Source organism: Lolium rigidum, chromosome 2 (assembly GCF_022539505.1).
Source record: "Lolium rigidum isolate FL_2022 chromosome 2, APGP_CSIRO_Lrig_0.1, whole genome shotgun sequence".
NCBI lineage: Eukaryota > Viridiplantae > Streptophyta > Magnoliopsida > Poales > Poaceae > Lolium > Lolium rigidum.
Window position 1 is genome coordinate 79,519,835 of NC_061509.1, and position 22,259 is coordinate 79,542,093.

The window sequence follows — 22,259 nt, forward strand, 5'->3', positions numbered from 1 at the left end:
GAGCGCGGATGAACGGCGGCGCAGAAGTCGAAGAGAGCGGCGGTTGCTCTTCCGAGGAGTTCGCGCTCCATTCCGGCGGTTGTCGCGTCGGTCGACGCGGTTGCCAATGCGACGGTTCCCCTTCCCGGCAACTGCACCGTCACTACGTAGGCGGTAGTTGAGCGTCCGAGCCGCTGACGCGTCGGGCCCGTGCCTCCTCGCCTCTCATTTCGTTGTGTCCGGCGTGCCCGGAGCGTCCCCTGTGTAGCGGGGACGGGCTCGGGGCGCCTGACACCGTATTGGACCGCGCCGGGCAAAAAGGGCCTTTGGGGCGCGCGGTTGGGAACATTTTTTTGTCCCGCGCGCCCCAAATACCTTTGGGGGACGGTTTGGGGGCGCGACTGGAGATGCTCTAACTTAGGTCGCGCTATCCCGGTGTCGTTCGCGCTATAATAATCGCCGACATAGAGCGCGCGGATATAAATTAGCTCCTCCAGCATGTGTCCTATCTGCGCCGGCGCTGCAAAAAAATTGGTGTATCCGGTGTTTTGCCCTATCTGAGGCGCTGTATCTGAGGCGTCGGCTGCAGCGCGCGGCATTGTTTCGCAAATGCGCGAAGCTCCAACGGCTTGGATATTTCACCTGCGCATGCACCCTCTCTCTCCCCACCCACGTCACCGTCGCTCGATATCGTCAGCGCCGGTCGATTTCGCCGCCGCCCCCGCTCGACTTCACCGCCGCGCCGTAGATCCGCCTCCCCCGCGCCTCCTCTCGCCGGTCTCGAGCGCTCCACCGTGTTGTACCGAGCCGGCGCCACCGCCACCAATGAGTACAAGGTCTGTGCCACCGACGGCATCGCGCCTCCCTCCTCTTGCTAGTGCCGCGCTCCAACGGCGACCATGTCATCCTCGAGCCTACTTTCAACATGGTGCACCCTAGATGATCGCAAGGTATGTGTCTCCAACGATCGCCAACATTTTGTGCTCCATTTTTTGATTACAACTAGTAGTAAAGTCATTTCATATGTATATTTGTAGAGTTCATCATATGATTCATCGGACGACGAGTACGATATAGAGGAAGAGGTGAATATATCCATACTATTGTCATACCGCGTCATTAAGAAGCCAAAAATAGGTGGATCGGTGTTCGATAGACATAAGTTGTGGAAAAAAGAATTGAAGGGTACGAGAAGTTGATGCGGCCGTATTTCAATGAAAATCCAACACATCCCGAAAGCTATTTTCGGCGGTGTTTTCTGATGAGCATCAGTTTGTTCAAGCACATCACAATGGAGGTGGCGAAATACGATCGGTTCTTTGAGCGATGGAGAAATGCCGCCGGAGAACTTGTGCATAGCACCTATCATAAGATGACCGCAACCTTGCGTACGTTGGCATAAGGTATACCAGCGGATCTAATTGATGACAACTTGGCCATGGGTGACGGCTATTATGTGTGTCAAGCGCTTTTGTCATAGCAATTGTGAATGTTTTCAGATCCACATACTTGAGAGCCCCCAGTGCTGAAGACACGGCAAGACTTTTGGAGTTCAACGCTGACCGAGGATTTCTAGATATGTTTGGCTCAATTGATTGTATGCATTGGAGTTGGAAGAATTCTCCAGCGTGACATGGACAATTCAAAGGTACAAAAATGATGTCGTTGTAGTCCTTGAAGTGGTCGCCGATCATGAGACTTGGATATGGCATGCATTTTTTGAATGTCCGGGTCTTGCAACGACATCAATGTTCTTCAACGGTCACCACTAATGACAATACTTGCATTGGGTGAAGGTCCATTGGTGGAGTTTGAAACAAATGGTCACAAGTACAACTATGGATACTTTCTCGCCGACGGCATCTATCCAAGGGTGGCAAACATTTGTGAAGCCGGTTAGTCAACCACGAGGTAAGAAACAAACCCAATTTCACAATGCACAAGCGGCGGCTAGGAAAGATGTAGAGAGAGCATTTAGGAATTTGCAAGCCCAATTTGCCATTGTGAGGGGGCAACTAGAATTTGGGACCCAGAGTGCTTTTGGTATATCATGACTGCTTGTGTCATCATGCATAACATGATTATAGAAGATGATCATGTGAAAATATGGATCATACCCACTATGAATTGATGGGGGTTCATGTGCAAGTGAGGAGGTCCGCACATAGAATGGACTGGTTTGTTGCCTCGTATCATTCCATTCGTTCCAACGAAACACATGATGAGCTCCAAAAAGATCTCATGTAAGAATGGAGGAATTGGCATGGACAACAATAGTGCCTACTTCTAATTTGCATATTTGTTGCATTGTTTTCAAAACTATGTTGTATTGTTGATCCATAAACTTGTTGTATTTATTGTGAACAATTTGATGTATTTATTGTATTATTTGCTTGTGTTGTAATAATAAATACTGCATTTATTCGTGAATTTTTAAAGCTTGTTTGATCTTGTTGAATGCATAGTAGTGTGCGAAAGTTATTTTGCGTCGACGATGCGCCCTGTAATTTGGAGCGCCCGGTGGAGGAGCATTTTTTGCGCCGCCGCTCGTGCTGCAATTTGGCGCCTCCAGTGGAGCAAAACCGTGCGCAGCGCGCGGTATAGCTTTCCAGCACAAACGCAGCGACGTTTCCAGCACGGAAATATGGTGCGGCTGTTGGAGATGCTCTTAGCCGCGGACCCCAAAGCGCCAAGCGTTTGGGGACGTTTTTTCTCCGTGCCGCGTTTGGGGACGTCGCTCACCAGGAGCATCCCCCAAATGCAACCCTAATTTTTTTATAAAATATTCAAAAACACCACCATTTTATTAAACATAGCATACAAATAAATATGTTTGCTAAAATTGTTTTTAAATTAAAATACAACAAACAATAAAACAACTAAACAAATATAATAAGTGGGGCTAAATCAAGGTGCCGCCGCATTTGCTGATAATCCTTTGACCCTCCACATATGCTCAACGAGATCATTTTGAAGTTTCTCGTGGATATTGTTGTCACGAATCTTTGTGTGCATGGCGAGGAAATCAGCAAAATCTCCGGGCACCTCACGATCAACCTCCGTAAGAGGGCCCTGACACTCATAGGGACCAACATGTCTCTTCACCTGATTCTTGCAGTCATCCTCGATGATCATGTTATGCATGATCACACAAGCCTGCATCACCTCCCACATTTGGTCGTGAGACCAGCTTAGAGCAGGGTACCGAACAATAGCAAATTGAGCTTGAAGCACACCAAATGCCCGCTCAACATCCTTCCTGCAAGCCTCATGTCCCGAAGCAAAGTGGCAATTCTTCTGACTTGATGGAGTCAAGATTGTTTTGGCAAAAGTCGCCCATTTTGAATATATACCATCGTCTAGATAATAGTCTTTGGTATTTTGGTGGCCATTGATCTCATAGTTGCATGGTGGAGCATGACCATCCACTAGTTTACTGAACACCGGAGACTGCTGCAACATATTGATGTCATTGTGTGATCCCGCCATGCCGAAGAAAGAATGTCAATTCCACAGGTCATAATCTGCCACAGCTTCAAGCATCACACTGCAATATCAATGACGCCATTTGTATATACCTTGCCAAGCAAACATGTGGTTCTTCCATGACCGGTGCATGCAATCGATGCTTCCAAGCATCCCAGGGAATCCTCTCGCAGCATTTTGTGCCATGATCCTTGAAGTCTCTGGCCCTCTGAAGTAGTACTTTCCAAACTTTCCCACCACAGCTCGGCAAAACTTGTACATGCACTCAATGGTAGTAGACTCACTCGTGTGAAGGTAGTCGTCATGTGTATTGGCATGTGCTCCATATGCAAGCATCATCATGATGGCGGTGCACTTCTGAATCGCCGAGAACCCAGCAATGTCAATAGATTCGTGCTTCAGCTTGAAGTAGGGGTCAAACTCTCGAACCCGTGGAGGATATTCATGAACAAACCCTTGCTCATCCTTTACTGGCACCAAAAAATGTCGGCATGTGTTGCTTCATATGCGAAGTAATCGTTGTGCAGGATGGTATGCCCCTCATCCTTTGTCGGGGCTTCGACTTCTTTCTTCCCGCCTTTGAACCTCCACGGCGCGACCTCTTTCACTTCTTCGCTTCGGTGTCAAGCATGTTCTGGAGGGATGTGATGATCGAAAAATGCTCATGAATGTCGTCTTCGAAGGCTTGCTCTTTCTCCAACAGTCGGACAATCATCTCGTCGTCACTATCCATGTCTGAAGCAAAACAAATGGTTAAAATTCAGCCGCGGCAGAGGAGGCAACGAATAGTGACCTATCGCGCCTACCAGACAAGGCGTCGAACACCTTTTGTGCACGGAGGAGGGGCGGATTTGCCGGCGCGTTTTGGGACACGTTGGCGAAGCGGCAACGGCGAAAAGGACGGGGAGGGAGCCAGCCGCCACGACGGTGCCCGACTCAGAAGAGATTTGCCGTCGAGACGGCCGACAAAATCGAGCGGTGGCGGAAGGGTGGGAGGTGCGGGAGTGGAGGCGCGGCGAGAAATAAAAGGCGGGAACCAACCGTTCTAGATGTATTCGCCGATAGGTAGGAGCCCGCCTCGCTTCTCGTTGTGTCCGGCGTGCCCGGAGCGTCCCCTGTGGAGCGGGGATGGGCTCGGGACGCCGGACAGTGTATTGGGCCGTGCTGGACGGAAGGAGGCTTTGGGGCGCGCGACTGTGTCCGAAAATATGTCTAGCGCGCCTCAAAACCTTTGGGGACGTTTTGACGGACGCGGCTGGAGATGCTCTTACATGTTTAGTTATGGAACTTGTCCGTATGCTTCGATGTGGCAATTTTATTCAGAGAATCTGGAATTATTATCATGTAATTTCCACAAGTGTACCATGTACGATCACCCGATGGCACTAGTGTTGCATATTAGATGACGTAGAGGAGGATGGCCCACCTGGTAGGCAGTGGTGGTTTCAACCGGCGCATTTTTGCATAGTAGCCGATGCTCTATTAATGTAGGGACAAACATGTGGCAAATTTTTTTTTTTTTGCAAAACGGCATCACAACATAATCCACTCTCTGCAGTGAAATCCGGAAGACAAAATCCCGTTAAAAAAAGAAACTATTATAAGTACCACTCCGACATTGATGAGCACCCTGGTGTACGCCTCCGACATTGATGAGCACCCCGGTTGGACCTTCTACAAGTGCAAGTACCGCTTTGTAAGTGCAGATCTCGAAAGTTTAGGTTTTTTTTGCTTAGTCAAGTGTGTTCTTAGTGGCTTGAATAGAATTTGTTGTGTATGCACTTTGCAGTCGACATGCAATTTCTCGCATGGGGAGCATGAGTATGTGATTTACATGATCAATAACAACGTGCTCAGAGGGGACGTAGTTGTGGATGCGTTGGAATGGGTTGAGGATAGGAGTGAAGAGCTGGAGCTTTCATTGGGAAGAAGAAGTTAGCATAGGAGTGGGAAAGAGGCAGTCAAGGCTGGAGCATGCATTGCAAGAACTAGCAAGGTACAACACAGATGCACATGATGGCAACATGAGGATTGTTTGAGAGCTGGTTGTGTTAGGAAGACAAATAGTGATCTTGCTGAAGATTGTACTGGTAATGCTCTTCTTCATTGTTCTAGTCAATGTTTTCTTTATTTTGAAGAAGTGATGTGTAAATAAATGGCTATTGTAGTATATGTACTCATGTGTGTGAGTGTAGTAGACCGTAGTGTATGTGTTGTTCTTATGGACAATGTACTGGCTTTGAACCAAATTAATGTCATGTAATGCCTTTTGAGAATCTTACGAATGGTGGACATAATATTGTTAGTCTTTGTAATTTGTGTGGCTAAATCAGTATTAGCATAAATGTACTTGTATTAAAAATTGCAAGACTTGTCAACTAGTGCGTGACTTATCAACAAGTGGACAACTAGTCGACAAGTTAGCAACATTTTCAATAACATGGATACAATTGTTAGATAAATCTAAAAAAACAAGGATATGATCTGACAAGTAGAAGTAGATGATGTTCATTGAATTTTTCAAACATGGTCACAGGTTTGCAAATCAGCAGGTAGTCTAGATAGTACAAACATTACTATTCGGTAGTCTAGATATGTATAAATAAGTTTTACATGTCCAGAAACCTTTCTGGTTGATGAATTGATCTAAACTCGACAAACATTCTAACTTTTTTCTGGGGAAACTAAGCATGAACAGGTAACCTCTTGTTCATCTTTTCTTCTGCATCAGTTTTCTTCTTTTATCCTGCTTCTTTCTTTTTCTTCTCTTCATTCTGTAATTTTTTCTCTCTTGCATCTTTCTTCTTCTCTTTAGCTTCTTTATTTTTCTTCATCTCTTTTGCCTCTAGTTTCTTCTCTTATGCATCTTTCGTTTTCTTATGTTTAGCCTTATTCTTCTCTTCCATAAGTTGAGCTTCCTTTTCAATTGTGTGTAGCTTCTTCTCTTCTAGCTCTTGCATCTTCTTCTCTTCATTTTCCTTTCGATGATGTACAGCTACCTCCTTCTTCACCTCTTATATGATCTTCCTAGATGATGAGTCCGATTTGCATCATATTTTACCTTGCATTTTGGCATTCGTAGCGATAGGGTTTTAGCATTTTACTGCGCTTGTGTGCACCTTTTGTACTTGTTTCAGCAGGAGCCCGGATACGGAAGACTCATTTGAAAAGGAGACTTGGCGCACCTTTTTCTTTGGATAAATACGCAAATTAAATACTACAAAAGTCTCCAAAATAATTATTCACACACCTGGGTGGAAGAGACTAACGAGGAGAAGGTCCAGGGAGTTTAACGAGCATTAATATGGGTAGAGCCCGCCCGACCGTATCGATGCATGTATGCATGTCGGTGGCTTCGCCGCTTCAAATAGTTCCACCCCATGAAAAAGGATTTGAGATCAAAGATCCAGAGACACCAGAATTCGCAATAACCTCACCTCCGGAAGAGATCTGGAGGGGAAACAAGCACGGGGCATCGATCCTCGAAACTACAAAGACCCTTGGAGGATTGGGCGTCACCTTCTTCATCACAATAGCATCTCCATAAATATCACCATTTTCACCTCATTCCTTCGTCCATCTTGTTGTAATCTCTAAACTTATTGTGGATTTACACAAGGATTAATTTATTAGTTGCACCTCCATTAATAACATTAAGATGATGTTCATTTCCTCTATGTGTGAGTAGTTTCCCTTGTTATTGGGGAGTTATGGGGAACCCCTAGCTACATTATGTCTTGAATAAAGATAATTTATACTTTTCATTCATGATTAATTGTATATATTAGTTAACTTCCTGATGTTATGTGATGTGCACCACATAACATTTGCCTATGGGACGGGAGAGGGAACTATTCTTGGCTAGAGGGTGATGTTGAAGGTGCTAAGTGACATGTCGCATTGGATCTTCACCTACATAGTCAAGGGGGTATGAGGGGACTCACTAAGCCTAGCCATGACCACGGGGAAACCCTTAATTACATTGGATTGAAGTGTCTAACTATCAAACATTGTGGTGGTTATGAGAAATGAGGAGTTGATGGTTGATCAACACTCATCCAGTTATGGAGCTCCACCCCAAAATATGCATGAAGGAAAGGCTAGATTATCTTGCTCATAATTAGTAAATGCTGGTGGTGAAACAACGCTCCATGTGAACTCTTTTTCCCTATTGCACTTTCATGCTTTTACATTACGAGTTCTACTCTTTGTGTATTGTTTCTATTTTACTTATTGTTTAGTTCGCAACCAAAACAACCCAACTCTCTTTTCACCACTTGTGCATCACCTAAACTTTAGAACAATCATTAAATACTCTACTTAAATAAATATCAACAAAAGGTATTAAGACCACTTGAACTCTAGCTCTTCGTGGTTCGATACTCTTGAAAGAACATCTCTCTAATTAAAGTTTTGTGTGTTTGATGACAATATGTGCGATACACTAATGTGCGTTGATGTAGTGCAGAAAGTATTTGTGGTTGAATTTGTGTTGAGAAACAAAAATAAGGAAGCAGGAAACTAGCTCCAGGCCGGATAATCCAGGGCCGGATATTTGCAGAATATCCGACCCCTGAAAATCGGCTAAGGACTTAAGCGTCGAGCTCACTCGATCCAGGCCGGATATTTGGCCGGATATTTGTCGAGTCCCGGATATTCCAGGGGGCGTATTATCCGGCTCATACTTAGGCCGGATTATCCGCCCCCAGATTTCCTGCAATGGCTCGATTTGGAGAGGGGTGTAAATGATGGGATTCGTAGCATAGAAAACAAAAAATTTCCTACCGCAAGAACGAAAACCAAGCCAAGATGCAATCTAGAAGATGGGAGAAACAAGAAGATCATGAGACTAACCCTCGAAGATTTCCAAAGCCTACGAGATTAGATCTCGTTGTTGCAGAAGATGATCACTTGCCGCTTTCAAAAGCGCGTAGAAGATCTTGACGGTGCCACAGTCGGGCAGCACCTCCGTACTCGGTCACACGTTCGGTGTTGATGACGACGTCCTTCTCCCCGTTCCAGCGGGCAGCAGAAGTAGTAGATCCTCCTCGGAATCCCGACAGCACGACGGCGTGGTGGCGGCGGTGGTGGAGAACTTCGGCAGGGCTTCGCCAAAGCGCTACTAGAGTTGTATGTTGAGGAGGGCCGGCTAGGGTTTGGGGAGAGGGGGCGCCGGCCTTGGTGCCTTGAGGGGTGCGGCCAAGGTGGTGATTGAAGTGGCCGGCCCCCTCCCCTTGTCCCTCATTATATAGGTGGAACCCCCAAGGGTTTGCCCAAAGTCTTCGAATAAGACCCCAATTCAAAACTGTCATATGGACGAATCCTACTTGGGGTGGGACTCTCCCCTTTCCCTTTGGTGGGGTGGCCGGCCCCCTATGGTGGAATCCTCCTCCCTTTGGCTGGCCGGCCAAGCTAGGTGGAGTCCCTCCGGGACTCCACCTTCCATGGTGATTTCTTCCAGACTTTTCTAGAACCTTCTAGAACCTTCCATAAATACACCGGATCATTTTCAAACTTACAAAATGACTTCCTGTATATGAATCTTATTCTCCAGACCATTCCGGACCTCCTCGTGATGTCCTGGATCCCATCCGAGACTCCGAACAAAACTTCGAACTCAATTCCATATTCCATATCTACTTAAAACGACATCAAATCTTAAGTGTGTCACCCTACGGTTCGTGAACTATGCAGACATGGTTAAGACTCTTCTCCGACCAATAACCAATAGCGGGATCTGGAGATCCATAATGGCTCCCACATATTCAACGATAACTTAGTGATCGATTGAACCATTTACATACGATACCGATTCCCTTTGTCACGCGATATTTTACTTGTCCGAGATTTGAGCATCGGTATCTCCATACCTTGTTCAACCTCGTCTCCGACAAGTACTCTTTACTCGTACCATGGTATGTCATCTCTTATGAACCATTCATATGTTTGCAAGCTAAGCAGACGACATTCCACCGAGAGGGCCCAGAGTATATCTATCCGTCATCGGGATGGACAATATCCCACTCTTGATCCATATGCCTCAACTCATACTTTCCGAATACTTAATCCCACCTTTATAACCACCCATTTACGCAGTGGCGTTTGATGTAATCAAAGTACCCTTCATGTATAAGTGATTTACATGATCTCATGGTCGAAGGACTAGGTAACTATGTATCGAAAGCTTATAGCAAATTGAACTTAATGACGTGATCTTATGCTACGCTTAATTGGGTGTGTCCATTACATCATTCATCTAATGACATAACCTTGTTATTAATAACATCCAATGTTCATGATCATGAAACTATGATCATCTATTAATCAACAAGCTAGTTATACAAGAGGCTTACTATGGACTCCTTGTTGTTTACATAACACACATTATCAATGTTTCGGTTAATACAATTATAGCATGGTATGCAAACATTTATCATAAACATAAAGATATATAATAACCACTTTATTATTGCCTCTTGGGCATATCTCCAACAGTCACCCACTTGCACTAGAGTCAATAATCTAGATTACATTGTAAGGTACCTAACACCCTTGGCATTCTGGTGTTGGTCATGCTTTGCCCTAGGGAGAGCTTTAGTCAACGGATCTTCCACATTCAGATCAGTGTATACTTTGCAAATCTTTACTTCTCCATATTCGATGTACTCGCGAATCGAATGAAAACGCAGCTTGATATGCTTCAGCTTCTTGTGTGACCTTGGTTCTTGTGCATTGGCGATGGCACCCATGTTGTCACAATAGAGGACTAGTGGGTCCAATGCACTAGGAACCACACCAAGCTCAACAATGAACCTCTTCATCCATACCGCTTCTGATGAAGCCTCCGAAGCCGCTATGTATTCCGATTCAGTTGAAGACTTCGCCACCGTGTACTGCTTGGAGCTGCACCAGCTTACTGCAGCACCATTCAATATAAACACGTACCCGGATCGAGACTTAGAGTCATTAGGATCAGTGTTCCAACTTGCATCGGTGTAACTGGTTACAACGAGCTCTTGGTCACTGCCATAACAAAGAAACATATCCTTAGTCCTTTTCAAGTACTTAGGATATTCTTGACCGCTGTCCAGTGTTCCATTCCTGGATCACTTTGATATCTGCTGGTCAAACTAACAGCATGTGTGATATCCGGTCTAGTACACAGCATGGCATACATGATAGAGCCTACTACCGAGGCATAGGGGATCTTGTTCATCCTCTCTCTTTCTTCTGCCGTAGCCGAACCTTGATTCTTACTCAAGACCTTACCTGGAAACATAGGCAAGAACCCATTCTTGCTTTCATCCATTCTAAACTTTTTTAGAATCTTGTCCAGGTATGTACTCTGTGAAAGCCCTATTAGGCGTCTTGATATATCTCTATAAATCTTGATGCCTAAAATGTACGATGCTTCACCAAGGTCTTTCATTGAAAAACATTTATTCAAATAACCTTTTACACTGCTTAATAGTTCTATATCATTCCCAATCAATAATATGTCATCTACATATAATATTAGGAATGCTACAGAGCTCCCACTCACTTTCTTGTAAATACAGGCCTCTCCATGACACTGTATAAACCCGAAGTCTTTGATCACCTTATCAAAGCGTCGGTTCCAACTCCGGGATGCTTGCTTCAGTCCATAAATGGAACGCTGAAGTTTGCATACCTTGTCAGCATTTTTAGGATCGACAAAACCTTTGGGTTGTAGCATATACAACTCTTCCTCAATGTCACCATTAAGGAACGCCGTTTTGACAACCATCTGCCAAATCTCATAATCGAAAAATGCAGCTATTGCTAACAAAATCCTCACGGACTTTAGCTTCGCTACAGGTGAAAAGGTCTCATCCTAGTCAACTCCTTGAATTACCATCAGCATCTGTTTTTCTCTTGAAGATCCATTTATTCTCGACAGCCTTGCGGCTATCAGGTAAGTCTACCAAAGTCCACACTTTGTTATCATACATGGATCCCATTTCGGATTTCATGGCTTCTTGCCATCTGTTGGAATCTCGGCTCATCATCGCTTCTTCATACGTCGCAGGGTCTTCATCATTGTTGTCCACAATCATGACATTTAGACAAGGATCATACCAATCAGGAGTGGTACGCTCCCTTGTCGATCTGCGAGGTTCAGTAGCTACCTCGTTCGAAGTTTCATGATCATTATCATTTGCTTCCTCTCTTATCGGTGTAGGCTGTACATGAACATCTTCCGGCACTGCGCTACTCTGATCTACGAGAGAAGGTTCAACAACCTCGTCGAGTTCTACTTTCCTTCCAGTCACTTCTTTAGTGAGAAACTCCTTCTCAAGAAAGGTTCCGTTCTTGGCAACAAAGATTTTGCCTTCGGATCTGTGATAGAAAGTATACCCAATAGTTTCTTTAGGGTATCCTATGAAGACGCATTTCTCCGCTTTGGGTTCTAGTGATGAGGACATCCCTACCTCACTACTACCTCCGTCATTACAAGAAGATGAACCTGCTGTGAAGCTCAAGTCCAATGAAGTTCGGATTGGACCAATTACAAGAGCTCGTGCGAAGCTACTTAAACAACATGTGAACTTGTTCCTAAACGATACTTTGATTGATCAAAACTTTATACTACCTAAGTCCTATTACTTATGTATCATCAGGTATGAAGAGGAGACAAGCATCACACGAGGAGGAGAGGAGAAGCTGGATGTGAAGATGGACGTGGAGCTGGACAAGGAGCTGGACATGAAGATATCTCATGGACACGCGAGGGAGGAGAGGGAGGCATGCGCGAGAGGAGAAGACGAAGTCCAGGCTGGCCAGCACCCGGTCAGACCGGCCGGTGCGCCCGGTCCCTGGCCCGGTCCAACCGGGCGCCAGGCCGGATCCACCCCGGCGCCGACCGGGCGCCACGCTGATGCCATCCGGGAGGGTTACTGCGCGACACTTCCCCCGCCCGGTTGGAACCTGGTCCCTGGCCCGGTTTGAACCGGCCAGCCCGGTCCCAGGCCCGGTCGACCGGCCCCCAGACCGGCCGTGTCCGAGTCTGTCTCGACCAGATCTATTCTGGGTCGGTTATTCTCGTAGTTTTTCGACCAGAAGTCGTCCTGGACGCCTATATAAGTCCATAGGACGCCCCCCTAGCTGCTTTAGACCATGTTTAAGATAAACCCTAGTTCTTAGTTGTTTGCTCTGCAAAAATATTGAATTCCCTACACTATATTGCTTGATATTTTGTAGATCTGAAAAGTCTTGTGTGATCTGCTGTTCCATTGGGAATTAGAAGGTTTAACTTACCGTTTCGTGATCGGCGGCTACGTGCGCAAGTGTGTGGAGTTGCGAATATCTTGCAGGGTTGAGAGCTGTTGCATTGGCGACAGGGACCAATTGAGAGATCTCGTTGCGTCATACAAGTTATCATCTACTACATCGTCGTGTTCCTCCGCTGCTATCACCCCGTGATCATCATCACCACCGTTGCTTACTGAGAAGATCGGGACACCCCTTATCATCTTGGTATCAGATTCTCGGGTTTCCTCGGTAATCCATCCACAATCCACCCCATAGTTGAGTTGTGAGTGTTTCCTACCCAGAAAAAGCCAAAAATATTAGGGTTAGGGTATGCCATAGCTTTAGATTGCACTAATTTCAAGTTTTAGTTGCTTTTCGTAGTTGTTTTTGCGTCTCTTTTTCTTCCATCTAGTATTATTAGGGTTTGAGTCTCCGTTATCATCTAGTTTTGTCATAGTGTGTCAGTTTTTGTTTCTCCGAGTCCACATAGCGTACAGTGTGCTTGTTCCCAACGATAGACACAGCCTATCGATATAAGTGACTAGGAACTTCCCCAGAAGAGACTAGTTTTACCGCTCGAGAGGCTGCTCATTAGGGTTTTGGTGCTTTGCATATCTTGTTGGCCGTGTTATTAAGGAGTTGAGTAAAAAAAATAGAAAAGAAGCAAAAAGAGCTACATAGCTGCGTTACAAAAGAAAAATACAAAAACAAAAGTGAAGTGCTAGTAGAATCAAGTAATGGCCTAAGTTTTCTTTAACTGCACCTGTAATTGAGCAATCTTGTGCATGTTTCGTTGAGCTTTGCTCGTGTCTCTCGAGTGCATTGCAACCTTTCATCCATATAGTTGCATTGCCACATTTATCGCCTTGTGTGAGTATCTGATGACGCGTAAAGCACACGCCCGTTGGGAACCCCAAGTGGAAGGTGTGATGCGTACAGCAGCAAATTTCCCTCAGTAAGAAACCAAGGTTTATCGAACCAGTAGGAGTCAAGAAGCACGTCGACGGTTGATGGCGGCGGGATGTAGTGCGGCGCAACACCAGGAATTCCGGCGCCAACGTGGACCCTGCACAACACAACCAAAGTACTTTGCCCCAACGAAACAGTGAGGTTGTCAATCTCACCGGCTTGCTGGAACAAAGGATTAGATGTATAGTGTGGACGATGATTGTTTGCGAGAAAACGAGTAGAACAAGTATTGCGGTAGATTGTATTCAATGTAAAAGAATGGACCGGGGTCCACGAGTTCACTAGAGGTGTCTCTCCCATAAGATAAATAGCATGTTGGGTGAACAAATTACGGTCGGGCAATTGACAAATAGAGAGGGCATGACAATGCACATACATGATATGATAAGTATTGTGAGATTTAATTGGGCATTACGACAAAGTACATAGACCGCTATCCGGCATGCATCTATGCCTAAAAAGTCCACCTTCGAGGTTATCATCCGAACCCCTTCCAGTATTAAGTTGCAAACAACAGACAATTGCATTAAGTATGGTGCGTAATGTAATCAATAACTACATCCTCGGACATAGCATCAATGTTTTATCCCTAGTGGCAACAGCACATCCACAACCTTAGAACTTTATGTCACTGTCCCAGATTTAATGGAGGCATGAACCCACTATCGAGCATAAATACTCCCTCTTGGAGTTAAGAGTAAAAACTTGGCCAGAGCCTCTACTAATAACGGAGAGCATGCAAGATCATAAACAACACATAGATAATAGATTGATAATCAACATAACATAGTATTCTCTATCCATCGGATCCCGACAAACACAACATATACAATTACAGATAGATGATCTTGATCATGTTAGGCAGCTCACAAGATCCGACAATGAAGCACATGAGGAGAAGACAACCATCTAGCTACTGCTATGGACCCATAGTCCAGGGGTGAACTACTCACTCATCACTCCGGAGGCGACCATGGCGGTGAAGAGTCCTCCGGGAGATGATTCCCCTCTCCGGCAGGGTGCCGGAGGCGATCTCCTGAATCCCCCGAGATGGGATTGGCGGAGGCGGCGTCTCTGGAAGGTTTTCCGTATCGTGGCTCTCGGTACTGGGGGTTTCGTCACGGAGGCTTTAAGTAGGCGGAAGGGCAGGTCAAGAGGCGACGCGAGGGGCCCACACAACAGGGCCGCGCGGCCAGAAGGTGGGCCGCGCCGCCCTGGCGTGTCGCCGCCTCGTCGCCTCAATTCGTTTCCCTTTCAGTCTTCTGGAACCTTCGTGCAAAAATAGGCCCCTGGGCGTTGATTTCGTCCAATTCCGAGAATATTTCCTTACTAGGATTTCTGAAACCAAAAACAGCGAGAACAACAGAATCGGCTCTTCGGCATCTCGTTAATAGGTTAGTGCCGGAAAATGCATAAATACGACATATAATGTGTATAAAACATGTAGATATCATCAATAATGTGGCATGGAACATAAGAAATTATCGATACGTCGGAGACGTATCGGCATCCCCAAGCTTAGTTCCTGCTCGTCCCGAGCAGGTAAACGATAACAAAGATAATTTCGGAGTGACATGCCATCATAACCTTGATCATACTATTGTAAGCATATGTAATGAATGCAGCGATCAAAACAATGGTAATGACATGAGTAAACAACTGAATCATAAAGCAAAGACTTTTCATGAATAGTACTTTCAAGACAAGCATCAATAAGTCTTGCATAAGAGTTAACTCATAAAGCAATAAATCAAAGTAAAGGTATTGAAGCAACACAAAGGAAGATTGAAGTTTCAGCGGTTGCTTTCAACTTATAACATGTATATCTCATGGATATTGTCAATGTAAAGTAATATAACAAGTGCAATATGCAAGTATGTAGGAATCAATGCACGAGTTCACACAAGTGTTTGCTTCTTGAGGTGGAGAGAGATAGGTGAACTGACTCAACATAAAAGTAAAAGAAAGGCCCTTCGCAAAGGGAAGCATTGATTGCTATATTTGTGCTAGAGCTTTGGTTTTGAAAACAAGAAACAATTTTGTCAACGGTAGTAATAAAGCATATGTATCATGTAAATTATATCTTACAAGTTGCAAGCCTCATGCATAGTATACTAATAGTGCCCGCACCTTGTCCTAATTAGCTCGGATTACCGGGATTATCGCAATACACATGTTTTGACCAAGTGTCACAAAGGGGTACCTCCATGCCTCCTGTACAAAGGTCTAAGGGGAAAGCTCGCATTTGGATTTCTCGCTTTTGATTATTCTCAACTTAGACATCCATACCGGGACAACATAGACAACAGATAATGGACTCCTCTTTGATGCATAAGCATGTAGCAATAATTAATGTTCTCATATGAGATTGAGGATATATGTCCAAAACTGAAACTTCCACCATGATTCATGGCTTTAGTTAGCGGCCCAATGTTCTTCTCTAACAATATGCATGCTCTAACCATTAAATGAGTGGTAAATCTCCCTTACTTCAGACAAGACGGACATGCATAGAAACTCACATGATATTCAACAAAGAGTAGTTGATGGCGTCCCCAGGAACATGGTTATCGCACAACAAGCAACTTAATAAGAGATAAAGTGCATAAGTACATATTCAATACCACAATAGTTTTTAAGCTATTTGTCCCATGAGCTATATATTGCAAAGGTAAAGAATGGAAATTTTAAAGGTAGCACTCAAGCAATTTACTTTGGAATGGCGGAGAAATACCATGTAGTAGGTAGGCATGGTGGACACAAATGGCATAGTGGTTGGCTCAAGGATTTTGGATGCATGAGAAGTATTCCCTCTCGATACAAGGTTTTTAGGCTAGCAAGGTTATTTGAAACAAACACAAGGATGGACCGGTGCAGCAAAACTCACATAAAAGACATATTGTAAACATTATAATACTCTACACCGTCTTCCTTGTTGTTCAAAACTCAATACTAGAAATTATCTAGACTTTAGAGAGACCAAATATGCAAACCAAATTTTAGTAAGCTCTAGGTGTTTCTTCATTAATGGGTGCAAAGTATATGATGCAAGAGCTTAAACATGAGCACAACAATTGCCAAGTATCAAATTATTCAAGACATTTTAGAATTACTACATGTAGCATTTCCCGATTCCAACCATATAACAATTTAACGAAGAAGATTCAACCTTCGCCATGAATACTATGAGTAAAGCCTAAGGACATATTTGTCCATATGCAACAGCGGAGCGTGTCTCTCTCCCACACAATGAATGCTAGGATCCATTTTATTCAAACAAAATAAAAACAAAAACAAACCGACGCTCCAAGCAAAGCACATAAGATGTGATGGAATAAAAATATAGTTTCAGGGGAGGAACTCGATAATGTTGTCGATGAAGAAGGGGATGCCTTGGGCATCCCCAAGCTTAGACGCTTGAGTCTTCTTAGAATATGCAGGGGTGAACCACCGGGGCATCCCCAAGCTTAGAGCTTTCACTCTCCTTGATCATATTTTATCATCTCCCTCTCTTGATCCTTGAAAACTTCCTCCACGCCAAACTCGAAACAACTCATTAGAGGGTTAGTGCACAATAAAAATTCACATGTTCAGAGGTGACACAATCATTCTTAACACTTCTGGACATTGCACAAAGATACTGGACATTAATAGAACAAAGAAATTCATCCACCATAGCAAAAGAGGCAATGCGAAATAAAAAGCAGAATCTGTCAAAACAGAACAGTCCGTAAAGACGGATTTTATTGAGGCACCAGACTTGCTCAAATGAAAATGCCCAAATTGAATGAAAGTTGCGTACATATCTTAGGATCACACGCACGTAAATTGGCATATTTTTCTGAACTACCTACAGAGAGGCAGGTCGAAATTCGTGACAGCAAAGAAATCTGTTTCTGCGCAGCAATCCAAATCTAGTATGAACCTTACTATCAACGACTTTACTTGGCACAACAATGCAAAAAACTAAGATAAGGAGAGGTTGCTACAGTAGTAAACAACTTCCAAGACTCAAATATAAAATAAAATTACTGTAGTAAAAACATGGGTTGTCTCCCATAAGCGCTTTTCTTTAACGCCTTTCAGCTAGGCGCAGAAAGTGTATATCAAGTGTTATCAAGAGATGCAGTATCAACATTACCTTGGGCTTTAACCTTACCTTTCTTGTTCTTTTTATTACTCTTTGATTTAGGGAATATATGTCTACCCCCGGGTGTAGAGGTGAATTTTAGGGTGCCTTCTCCCCCTTCAACGAATCCCCAAAGTTTCAAAGATTCATGAATACTCTTAGGCATTAGGCAAAATTCAGACATAATATCACAATTGGCATGAAGAGTTTGGTCACCGATAACAATTTTAATAGTAGGATCCCATAATGAAGGTTCAGAGTTCACTAAAACTTGATCAAGACGGTTACGAACATATCTATAATTTTCATTCAAGCGAGATGTACTTGTCTCAAGAGTGTTTAATCTATTATAAATGCTAATAAGGGCTGAATCAAAGTTATTAGCTGAATCATGTGATGCAACCAACTTCTTTATGGCATTAAAAGCTTGATCCCCATTGCAATGAAGGAAATCTCCTCCCACTACAACATCCAAGGCATATCTATAGCGAATCATAAGACCAAAATAAAAATTACTAAGGAGCAAACTTAGAGTCATTTGAGGTTCGGTTTTACGATAAGAAGTAAAAATTCTGGACCAAGCATCTTTAAAACTCTCCTCATCCCCTTGTTTAAAAGTGAAGACTAATTCCTCGGGTGAAGAAGTAACAGGTGCAGAACTAGACATGGTAACAAAAGTAAAATGCAAGTAACTAATTTTTTGTGTTTTTGATATAGAGTGCAAGACAGTAAATAAAGTAAAGCTAGCAACTAATTTTTTTGTGTTTTGATATAATGCAGCAAACAAAGTAGTAAATAAAATAAAGAAAGACAAAAACAAAGTAAAGAGATTGGATTGTGGAGACTCCCCTTGCAGCGTGTCTTGATCTCCCCGGCAACGGCGCCAGAAATTTAGCTTGATGACGCGTAAAGCACACGCCCGTTGGGAACCCCAAGCGGAAGGTGTGATGCGTACAGCAGCAAGTTTCCCTCAGTAAGAAACCAAGGTTTATCGAACCAGTAGGAGTCAAGAAGCACGTCGAAGGTTGATGGCGGCGGGATGTAGTGCGGTGCAACACCAGGGATTCCGGCGCCAACGTGGACCCTGCACAACACAACCAAAGTACTTTGCCCCAACGAAACAGTGAGGTTGTCAATCTCACCGGCTTGCTATAACAAAGGATTAGATGTATAGTGTGGATGATGATTGTTTGCGAGAAAACGAGTAGAACAAGTATTGCGGTAGATTGTATTCAATGTAAAAGAATGGACCGGGGTCCACGAGTTCACTAGAGGTGTCTCTCCCATAAGATAAATAGCATGTTGGGTGAACAAATTACGGTCGGACAATTGACAAATAGAGAGGGCATGACAATGCACATACATGATATGATAAGTATTGTGAGATTTAATTGGGCATTACGACAAAGTACATAGACCGCTATCCGAGCATGCATCTATGCCTAAAAAGTCCACCTTCGGGTTATCATCCGAACCCCTTCCGAGTATTAAGTTGCAAACAACGAGACAATTGCATTAAGTATGGTGCATAATGTAATCAATAACTACATCCTCGGACATAGCATCAATGTTTTATCCCTAGTGGCAACAGCACATCCACAACCTTAGAACTTTCGTCACTTGTCCCGGATTTAATGGAGGCATGAACCCACTATCGAGCATAAATACTCCCTCTTGGAGTTAAGAGTAAAAACTTGGCCAGAGCCTCTACTAATAACGGAGAGCATGCAAGATCATAAACAACACATAGGTAATAGATTGATAATCAACATAACATAGTATTCTCTATCCATCGGATCCCGACAAACACAACATATAGAATTACGGATAGATGATCTTGATCATGTTAGGAAGCTCACAAGATCCGACAATGAAGCACATGAGGAGAAGACAACCATCTAGCTACTGCTATGGACCCATAGTCCAGGGGTGAACTACTCACTCATCACTCCGGAGGCGACCATGGCGGTGAAGAGTCCTCCGGGAGATGATTCCCCTCTCCGGCGGGGTGCCGGAGGCGATCTCCTGAATCCCCCGAGATGGGATTGGCGGCGGCGGCGTCTCTGGAAGGTTTTCCGTATCGTGGCTCTCGGTACTGGGGGTTTCGTCACGGAGGCTTTAAGTAGGCGGAAGGTCAGGTCAAGAGGCGACGCGAGGGGCCCACACAACAGGGCCGCGTGGCCAGGAGGTGGGCCGCGCCGCCCTGGCGTGTCGCCGCCTCGTCGCCTCAATTCGTTTCCCTTTCGGTCTTCTGGAAGCTTCGTGCAAAAATAGGCCCCTAGGCGTTGATTTCGTCCAATTCCGAGAATATTTCCTTACTAGGATTTCTGAAACCAAAAACAGCAGAAAACAGCAACTGGCTCTTCGGCATCTCGTTAATAGGTTAGTGCCGGAAAATGCATAAATACGACATATAATGTGTATAAAACATGTAGATATCATCAATAATGTGGCATGGAACATAAGGAATTATCGATACGTCGGAGACGTATCAGTATCTTTGGTTGTCTACGGTCAGCGCTAGAGCTTGTTATTGGTGCAAATAGGTAGCCTACCTACAGCCCCACATATACCCTTCTTTGTCGTGTGATTGTTCTTATACCCTTGATATTCGATTCGCTACATCCGTGCACTAGTTGTTACTACACGTGGTAAGCAACACTAATTTACTTTGGAACGGTAAGATTTCCTTTTCTTATCAGTTTTGAGTGAGTTGTGAGCGTACCACCATATATTTTTGATTTAGTGCACTTTCCTACTAATCATGTTTGCTAGTGATCATAAGCTTGTTAACCAGGAAAACAAGGATTCCGCAGATATCATCACATGGAGGGAGTTTGAAGCTCTTCGGAATGAGATGCGACGTGAATTCCGCGTTTCGGACGATGTGCTTAATGGAAAGGTTGAAGCTATCAACCAAAAGCTGGATGCTACTAATGCGACCGTCACCACAATGGCTGATCAAGTGACGGATATACAGCGCAATCTTGCAGATATGCGCCTAGCTATTGAGAATTTGACTGCACAACAACAACAAGACGATGACGAAGATCCTGAGCTTCAAGATGACGCACACAATGCTCGTGGTGCGCCACGTGGTAATCGTCCTCGTGGTTGGGCTCCACTTGGCCGCAATGGTCGTGGACAAGATGAGGAAGATGGATTGGGTGAGCCTAAGTTCTCTATACCCCAGTTTGAAGGAGGAGCTGATGTTGAAGAATATCTCACTTGGGAGCTCAAGATTGAGAAGTTATGGAATTTGCATCCACATTACACTGAAGATAGGAAGATCAAGCTTGCTTCTTCCGAATTTGATGGTTATGCATTGCGTTGGTGGCATGCATTTGTTCGTAACCGAGACGAAGATGGTGAGCAACCTATCCGCACATGGCGTGCTATGAAGGAGGCAATGACTTCTCGCTGTGTGCCTACAAATTACTTGCGGAATATATTTGATAAGCTAACACTATTGAGGCAAGGTGTGAAAACTGTCGATGAATACTACATGGAGATGGAGATGCTTATGCAGCGTGGCCGTGTTCGTGAGTCTCTCGAGATGACAATGCAGCGTTTTCTCAACGGTTTGAAGTATGATATCAAAGGCATTGTTCGTCACTACAGTTACACCAATATGAATCAATTGTTACATCATGCAAGAGAAGCTGAATCACAGTTGGCTGACGAAGCAAAGGTTAAAGGTCGTGTGAAGACCCACAAGTATAGGGGATCGCAACAGTCTTCGAGGGAAGTAAAACCCAATTTATTGATTCGACACAAGGGGAGACAAAGAATATTTGTAAGCCTTAATAGCGGAGTTGTCAATTCAGCTGCACCTGGAAACAGACTTGCTCGCGAGAGTTTATCAGTAGTAACAGTTTTATAGCAGTAGCAGTAGTGAAATATCAGCAGCAGAGTAATAAAGACAGCAGTAGTGATTATAGTAAACAGCAGGATTAAAATACTGTAGGCACAGGGATGGATGAACGGGCGTCGCATGGATGAGAGAAACTCATGTAACAATCAAGATATGGCATCTGCAGATAATAATAAAACGGTATCCAAGTACTAATTAATCCATAGGCATGTGTTCCGTATATAGTCGTACGTGCTTGCAATGAGAAACTTGCACAACATCATTTGTCCTACCGGCCGGTGGCAGCCGGGCCTTGGTGCGTAGTTGACGTGGGAGTTAGAAATCTTTGTGGTGTAGCTTTTCTTCAGTTCCCCGGCAACGGCGCCAGAAAAAGAGCTTGATGGCGTGTATTTCACACGTTCGTTGGGCAACCCCAAGAGGAAGGTATGATGCGCACAGCAGCAAGTTTTCCCTCGGAAAGAAACCAAGGTTTATCGAACCGAGGAGGAGCCAAGAAGCACGTTGAAGGTTGATGGCGGCGGGATGTAGTGCGGCGCAACACCAGAGATT